The sequence below is a fragment of the Gavialis gangeticus genome, unplaced genomic scaffold (assembly GCF_001723915.1).
Source record: "Gavialis gangeticus isolate Ggan-Ray unplaced genomic scaffold, GavGan_comp1, whole genome shotgun sequence".
NCBI classification, from domain to species: Eukaryota; Metazoa; Chordata; order Crocodylia; family Gavialidae; genus Gavialis; species Gavialis gangeticus.
Genome location: NW_017729025.1, coordinates 34,390,453 through 34,399,266, shown reverse-complemented (window position 1 = coordinate 34,399,266; position 8,814 = coordinate 34,390,453). Strand labels below are relative to the sequence as shown.

The following is an 8,814-nucleotide window of genomic DNA, read 5'->3' as shown; positions in this document are numbered from 1 at the left end:
CAGCCCAGCTCCACAGACCCGTGCCAGCCCATGCCCTGCTTTGGGCCCCCACCGGTGCTGGCCCTAGGACACTGGTCCCAAGACACTGGTGACCAGGGGGCAGGGCACCCCATGCAGCCCTCAACAGCCTGCCAAAACTGGGTAAGCAGCCCTCTTCTCAAAATAAAAAACTGCCTACCTCTAAGATATCACCACCCAAGAAATCCTTTCCTCTTGCACTTCCTAGGCCATCCAAGCAATACAAACACTCCTACTTAGTGATTCCCAAACCTGTCTTGAGCATGACACCATTTCCTCAGCATGAGCCCCCCCCCCCAAACTCCAGCCCCCCCCCCCCGCAATCCACTGATGCTGCAACCCCATTTGGGTTCACAACCCACAGTTTGGGAACCACTGCTCCAGCCTTACCTACTGCATTTTGAATATTGTTAGAATAAAGCAAGCAGTAAAGAGCAACATTCTGAACATCAGGGGCAGAGAAGATTACCTCCACAAGATATCCCAAATGGTAAAGAAAACAGACTGTATTGCATTGTATTCCTATACTGAAGTCAGGATATAAACTGTGGATAATGAAGATACACAAGGAAGTGTTTTTTTCTTGGGGAGGCCAACCCGAGCCAACATGAATCTACCTGTGCTTCAGCTGCCTTGTCATCCATTTCAATTAACAAAACCAAACCCAGAGCTTCGTGTAAGCTTAAATACAAAGCGAACAAATATATAGCTAAAACTAAGAGATGCTCTCAGACTCCTCTAGGAGCACCCACCAGAAGGATTCATTCATCATTCCCTCCAAGGTTGGGTGCTGCCACTGTTAAACATTCTGAGGTAGATTGATTGAAGTTGCCACTGTGGTACATTCCCTACACTCTGCAGGACACTGAACAGTTAGGGTGCAGCACTTGACTTTTGTAACAAACTTCTCCCCAAGTTGGTTGCAGGTCTTTTGTATCATGTCCCTTATGCACCAGGGAGCTCAGGCTACTTAGAGTCCCAGAAACTTGTAGCCCACAGCGCATCTGGCCTATGGGATGTCATGGACCTGGACTTCACAAGTGCAAGGTGTGGTCCTAAGACACTGAAGCTAGACTGTCCTTTAGCTCTTTAAAATTCTGAGCTCATGAAAGAGTTTTTTATTTCTATAAAATGACTAAATGTCATAGTAACTTTAAGATCTACACCTTTAGTTATATTGTTCCCATTTCAAATATTTTTAACTAGTTAATTTTCCCCTTATTTTGTACTGTAGGCTTTGGTGGGGGGGGAAATATCAGGGTAACTCAGTTAATGCTGGGAAGCTAGCACATAAGGTTCAAGTGCACTAACCCCCTGTTGTAGATGCTGGTTTCAGAAATACAGCTAGATAGATTGCTGTACCTAGGAGGATTAAGCAAAACCCAGGCAGAAGTTTAATGTACTTTAGCTACATTGTTTTGGTTGATTTAATCATCTCAACTTTCCCCAAGCATCCCACACAAAACAAGTTTTAAAATCAGCATTCCTGTTTTTCTGGTCAAAGTTTCTTGAAATATTCACACAATATCTAGCTATCCCCTGATGCAGGCAAACAGGAATATAGCTTTTCTGTGCTTCACCATTTTTCCTGTGTCCAAAACAGGGGACACCTTTCTTGCCTAGAAAGAAGAAAATTTTTTATTCTACTTAAATGTCATCTCTATTACTTTTTTTTCTTGTTACATTGCACTTTAGGACACCAGCTATCACAATGATCCTGATTTAAAAAAAAAAACCCCAAACACACACTAGAGCCTCTAGGTACTCCCCTAATACAAGCAAGCATCTGTGCACATTCATGTATCAAAATGTTAAACCCTTGTAAATTTAATCAATCGATTAAATCCAAATTAAATATGAATTCTCAAATTGCAAGCCTGACAATTTTTGCAGAACCAGCTTTTTCAATCCTTAAAAAGATACATGTACATATTGTGTATTTACTTTATAAGACAAGCAAGACCCAATTTCAGCCAAACCTTACAGGCAAAATATATACCAACCTGAGAATTAGCTTTCCATTTGCCTGTCCAACAAGTTTTTCTTCTACAAGTAACTGGAACTCTAAGATTTAACTTCATTCTTATTATTTTAATACAGTAAAGCTTCTGGTTAGTTTATCTAACCAAAAACAAGGGCGATGTATGCTAAGAATGTCTTCACATACTTCCAGTTTTAACCTAGAGCAGGGGTAGCTAACCTGCAGCATGTGCCTCGCACACAGTGGACTGGGGATGGGACAGGCAGGACAGCTGCAGATAGGGCAAGGAACAAAGCAACACAGCTGACCAGGCAGGGAAACAGGGCATGGAGCAGAAAGCAGAGCAGTAGATCAGGGAAGGGAAGGGAAGGGGACTGGAGTGGCACTGAGGGTAGGGGGCAAACTTATGGCACACCAGGCAAGAAAAAGAGGTTGGCCTCTGCTGACCTCAAGGTCAAAGTCTGGGGGAGGGGTGTGTGGCAGAAAGCAATTTACAAGCCACAATCTGCAAGTATCAATCTAAGGAGTTTATTTTGATCAATTAAGAGTTCTTTAACTGAAGTAAACAATTAAGTTAAAGTTTTCAAAGCAAAAAACTGAAGTACCCACTACAATTAAATTGTCTTGTTAGCTACCTTAGCATAATAAAATAAGGACTCGAAAATGTTCTCTTTAAATGTAAGTTTGTCATCTGTTCCTTTGGCGCCAGCTATATTTGCTGTTCAAATGATTCAGTTACAAGTTTGTAACTTTACTGTGACTATTCAAAGCAAACCCTCTTCTGCTGTTTAAAGCCTACAGTGCTAGCATTCAGGAATTTCTAGTGTAAACAGAAAGAACTGATTTCCACTCCTACACCTAAGTATTCATACCATAACTTCTCAAAAAGTGTTCAACGGAATCCTGAACTTATGAATGTTAATAGCTCTCCAGCTTGTGAACTAGCTCCAACAGTATCAGTGTTTTGATAATAGGGCTGATATTCAGTCTGTACATACACAACTATGCAAGCCATAACCCATGATGATTGCCAAAATACTGAAACCGAAACCAAGAGTTATATGGTGGGAAGGGGGTAGAAAGAGGGTTGAAAGAACCAATAGGACTAAAAACAAAAAAACAAAAAAAAACAACACCACACGTCAAGGTAATTTATCATTCAATTCATCATAAAATCAAATAAAATGTTGTGTGGGACAGTGTTACTATTTCACTACTGATAGTCTTGCAAAACATCAGACATGATAACTTATGATGGGCAGAAAATAAGGTACTGAAAATTACGGCCTTAATTGTGCAAACACTTGAAATAGATTACATAGCTCAATTCACACCAATACCAACTTCAGTGAGATTGAGCCTCAGTAGCTTCAGTGATTTGCGTAAGTGACCACAGTGGGGTTTATTACTATTAATAACAGCCTGTCACCTCAAAGCAATGTTATTTTGGTGTCAAAAAATTAAGTGTTTATACTTTTTTTTTTTTTTTTTTAAACAGTATGGAAAGCAAGTTTTTTTTTTCCTTATGCAAGTGCTTATTAGAAGCACTTATTTAAGTCCAGAGCAAAGATCACCAACATTTCAGAAAGGTGGCCTAGCATGTGGCACCCATCCCCTCTGCAGCATCCCAGCCCGCCTTACTCCATGAGGAGGGTTGATTTCCCATGCGTGCACCTATGGAGTACCACCACAAGCCCATGGCCAAACATACAGAAAACAGGTAATTCAACAGCGATGGTGAGCAGGGCTGCAGGAAGGGGGAGGAGATGGGCAGGAGCTGGGAGGAATCAGCCCTCACAGGGCTGAGGAGGTAGCAGGTACCTTTAAGGGACTGGTGCACACACCACTGAATCACCAGTCCTCCCCTTTGTGGGATTCAGCTCAGGAGCCATAGGTTACCAATAGATACCTACTCTAAAGAATAAGTCCCACAGACTTCAAAATACAAAGTCAGATAGAGAAATATCCCCTGATTAGAAAGCAGGATAGCCTCAGACTTGTGCACATTCAGTCCATCGGGTGCTGCTTTTTACAAATATAGCACAGGTCATCAATTCTGCATCTAGTTCATCATTCTTAGGGTAACAATGTTAACAAGGCTTTACTTTTCTATTTTAGCACAAAGAGGAATGCTAACAGGTGAAGCATTTTGGTAAGAAGTCAGATTTTTCTCCTTGCTGTAACAATTTGAAAAATTAGAAAACCAGCTACAAGTTACCTAGCAATTTAAGACTAGAAATGGGAAAGTAAAAACCAATATAAAACAAATCTGATATTTCCAATTTGTAATTTTTATTCAAATTTAATTTTGTTGACACCTTCTAGATTTCTTTCAAGCAAGCAACAGCTTTTGCAGCAATACGCCAAGATCCAGAAGTTTTCCTTCTATATAAGATTTACCATGGTTATTTGCCTTTCTAATGGTTAATTCTTTCCTTGAAAAATCTTCTGCACTCTTTGATTGGCCATCCAAACTTGGGAGCAGGTTTCTTATATACTGATGACAGAAGAACATCATACTACAAAATTTTCAGAACCCTGTTACTTCAGCCCAAGGCATGGGTTACTTATTTGACTTTTGTTACATAAGAAGCTTAAGTTGGTTGCATCAATGCCCAGTACAAGTCCATTTCATCTTTTATTCATTTAAAAGAAACAAATGAATCAAACTTAAGTCTCCAAGTGAAAATAAGAAGGGGAAGGGGACACTAACACAATATAAGCTTAAAGAAAAAGAAATAATATAATGATGCAGGGGTGGCCAACCTGTGACAGAAGTGCCCCAAATGGCACAGGGCAGATCACAGAGGTCACAGGCAGCACAGACAGACAGAGCAGGAAGCAGAACAAAATATTGGGGCAGGGATCACAGAACAGAAAGCAAAAAGCAGAGCAGCAGATGAGAGATATGAGATGGGAGTAGTATTCGGGAGGGTGCAGGGCTAAGTTTGTGGCACACCTACCAAAACGGTTGGCCCTCACTGTATTAGTGTGTTCTATGCAACATGTCCCTGTTTAGGATATTTGAGCATTTAAGATACTATAATTTCAGATTCTGCAGGAGGGAGTTCTTGGTGACAGGTTTTTTTTTTTTATGTCAGAAACAAGTGGAGGGGAGGGGGAAAGTAACTGCTGCTCAGAAACCATACACACTCCCTTTCCCTTGCATGCAGAGACCATCTTTCTGATGATTTACAGATTAAGTGGTCTTATTCCAAAGATAGTCAAATCTAGATCTCCATTAATAAGAATATTTTGTTGATTACTCCAGGATCAAGTGGTCCAGCAAAGTGAGGGAGGAGGATCAAAAGGTGGTGGGTAGACTGGCCTTACAAAAAACTTTTTACAAACTATTAATACACTTGGCAATCAACTGACACTTAAAAAATTGCTTGCATGCTGCTTTGAAACTTGGCCAAAAATTAACACCTGCTCCACATGCCAGCCAGAACAGTTTCTTGTAAACTCTTACCCACCAAGATAAGAGGCAAGCAGGCCATCTGCAGGCACTATTACTTGAGACCTTGACTTTCTATACTGGAACTCACCTCTCTCAATCTTTCCAAGACTGCCTATTGCCAGAGCACTTACTATTAACTAAGATACAGGTTTCACACCTCCGCTCCTATAATAGAGGATTAACTATACTGAGGAAGCCATGAGAAAATTACTTATCCCTTGGGACCTGATCATATGTCTTTCCAAGTCCCCTAGAACTCATAAACCTTTTTGGCATTCTACCAGCTCCTTTCAATGAACTAGTTCAAGGTAAAGTACAGGCCTCAAACACCTATAATCTTCATAAAAACTGCACCTGCTCTTCCAGAGCTGTCACCTGTCACAGATCAAGTACTCTCAAGTCTTGCCCAAATCAGAAAGAACTAGTGATTCACAAATCACTGAAGAGCTAGGGAAGTGACAATGCTGGAGTAACAGGACTGGAAGCTAAGCTGAAAGGCAAAATGATTTTTAGGAAAAAAGGCAAGGGGGGGAAACAAAACAAAAACAAAACACAGATAAAGCTCCTTACTGGTTTTGAAGTAAAATAAAAAGAAACAGCCAAGTAAAAAACAAACGAACAAACAAACAAACAAAAGATTTAACTCTCCATAGGCCTGGCTGTCAGGCACAACTGACAGTACCATGGTCTTTAAGACCTTGGGGATAATTTGGACAGTCTATGATTAGGGGTGCACCAATAGAGACTTTTGGGGCTGATACTGATAGCCAGTTTTTAAGGAGGCATATAGGCCAATACTGATCCAGTTTCCAATACAGCATGGACAGCTGCGTGCAGGAGCTGCTCAGCTGGGGCAGGGCAGGGTGCAGGACAGAGCCACGGCTCATCCGGAGGGCGGCTCATGCTGCTGCATACACCCTGGTAGAGAATGGAGGGGGGGCATATGCCCCCTGAATCTGCATGGGGCAGGGCTGCCACTGCAGGCTATGGCTGCACTGGACTCCTCCTAGTGGGGGCTGAGCCAGGCTGTGCTTGGGGGAGGCAGGCTATGGGGGAGCTGTAGCCCCCCACAAGCCCCCCCTTCCAGCTCCTCCACCACAGAGCTCAGGCCAAGCCTGCAGCCCTGCCCTGATCTGCGGGGCAATACGCTTCCCCTCCCCACCTGCCCGGTGCCCTCCCAGAGGGCCTGCAGCAGTGGGAGCCACCCCCCACAACAAGCTGGGGCTCCATCCTGCACCTTGGCCAGGCAGCACCTGCCCCAGCCCCACTCCCTCCCTCACTGTGGGGGGCCTTAATCTGCCCCCCACCACACACTTACTAGCTACAAACAACTCTCCATACTGTTGGGCTGTGCTCCTCACTGCCTACATGCTGTGCTGTGGCTGAATGCTTGCATGAGCCATTTAATCATCCACATTAGGCCAATTTCCGATGTAGCCAATTTTTATTTATTTATTTTTTTTTTGTCAGTGCCAATCTGATATTGGACCAATGTACTGGTGCACCTCTGTGACACCACTATTTAAAACAGCTGACTAAAAGTGTCCTCGATAATAGCAGATAGTGAAGTCAAAGCGTCTCAAAGACCTCCTAACTTCCAGATTAGTGTATATAAATCAGTTAAAAAAATGACAGAGCTCCTACTCTCTCAATTTTTGAAGTAAAATAAGAAGCCAAAACATTCAACTACTTTTGAACTACTGTATGTTTTTTCTTCAGTTTCACTAACAGTGAAGCAAACAAAACACAAACCCTGCTATTAGTAATTATTACCACAAATTAATGAAGTCTACAGTTCTTAAAGACTGCCCGCCCGTGAACTCTGCAGCCTGGATGAGTGATGGACCAGCACCACAGTATATCTAGAAATAAAAATCAGAACAACAGTGGGTCAAGGTTTAGACTTACTCATACCCCTATAAAAAACAAAACAAAAAAACCAACCCCCCCACACACAAGTGACTGCCTTCTTAATGAGCATTTCATAAATATTTCATTCTGCTGCATTAATAAATTTGTATTACACATACCTAGAGGCCTCATCGTGCTGAATAGTGTACAAGTGCACAGTAAAAGTGTCTCCAGCCCAGAGTACTCACAACTATAGTTTAGTTTAAAGAACAGACAAAGGGTAGGATTGAAAACAGAAGCACGGAGACATGAAGTAATTTGCTCAGGCCACACAACAGTTCATTGGCAGAGCGAGAGAGAACCCAGGACAGTATCCTAACTACTGATGCAAACTGCATTTGAAGGCTTTAAATAAGTAAAGTATTTTAACAAATAGTAAAATCAATACAATAGAAGCTTTAAAATAAAGTTATGGTTCCCCACCTTCCAGAAGTGATCCCTAGCCTAGAAAAATTAAGTTTATAGTTTAGAAAAGACAAAATGCAAATAATTATGACCATATCCTCAATTATGTCCCTCAATCCCTAGCGTACAAGAGGGCAACTGTGGTTAAATGTACTGGCTAGAGTCAGTGAGAGCTGGAAGAAAGTAGTAAAATATATCCGATCTAGTTCAAAGATAACACCAGAAAAGAGGGCCTGCTGGTAAGCCTAGAAATATAGTAAGAGCTGCCAATTTGCCTATGAAAGGCATTTCCAAAAACCAGGCAAGCCCCCTTTTTTTTTTATATTTTATATACACACACGGCAAACACCAATGATGAAAGAGATGCAAAGATAAATAACCTCAGACAATCAAGTGTTGGAAAGAGGTCTCTGAACATTGCTATTCATATATTTCTGATTAGGTGGCACGTGAGCATTATATTTGTTTTTATTTGGTACATTTCCCTACTGTCCATCCGGGTGATCAGTTTCATGCAGTGGCACGGGGCACGAATGTCACCCAGCTTCTGGGCTGATGCACAAGAAAAAGAGAATAGAGAGTTCTTTGCTCTTCTACCACCAGTGAGAGATAATTTGTCATCTCTGATACTCCCGTATATAAAATGGTACAGCAAAGAAAGTAACCTCCTTGATGCTTAAAAGTTTTGTTTTGGAAGCAGGACAAATCAGAACTTCCTAGATCTTAAATGCTGGAAGTGGGAAACGAACAGGAGAATAACCCTAGTCATACCCCATCCCCTCTCCCTTTCAGCATCCACACTGACACTGTGCAACAGGATAATGGACAAGATGGACTTGTGGTCTGATGTAGTACAGGGACATAAAGAGCTTCCTTTTACTGCAAAACCAGCAGCAATGCAAAAACTTAAAATATCAGAGAAGCAAGGGTTTTTATAGTTAATATCTAGCAAACCAACTATATAGCTGGGAGAGATACAGCCAAGCTTTCTGATGTGAAGTGGCCTTCCTTGGGGCTCTTGGGGGGGGGGGGGGGGGGG

General features: G+C 41.9%; 1 protein-coding gene and 1 long non-coding RNA gene across 3 annotated transcripts in view; one reads left to right on the top strand and one right to left on the bottom strand.

Moving 5' to 3' along the window:
- LOC109298488 overlaps positions 1 to 8,814 on the top strand; it is a 19,431-nt gene that overhangs the window by 1,897 nt on the left and 8,720 nt on the right. The gene's annotated exons all lie outside the window — the stretch shown is intronic.
- The window catches only part of DICER1 (dicer 1, ribonuclease III), a 140,702-nt gene that overhangs the window by 130,788 nt on the left and 1,100 nt on the right, over positions 1 to 8,814 (bottom strand). The gene's annotated exons all lie outside the window — the stretch shown is intronic.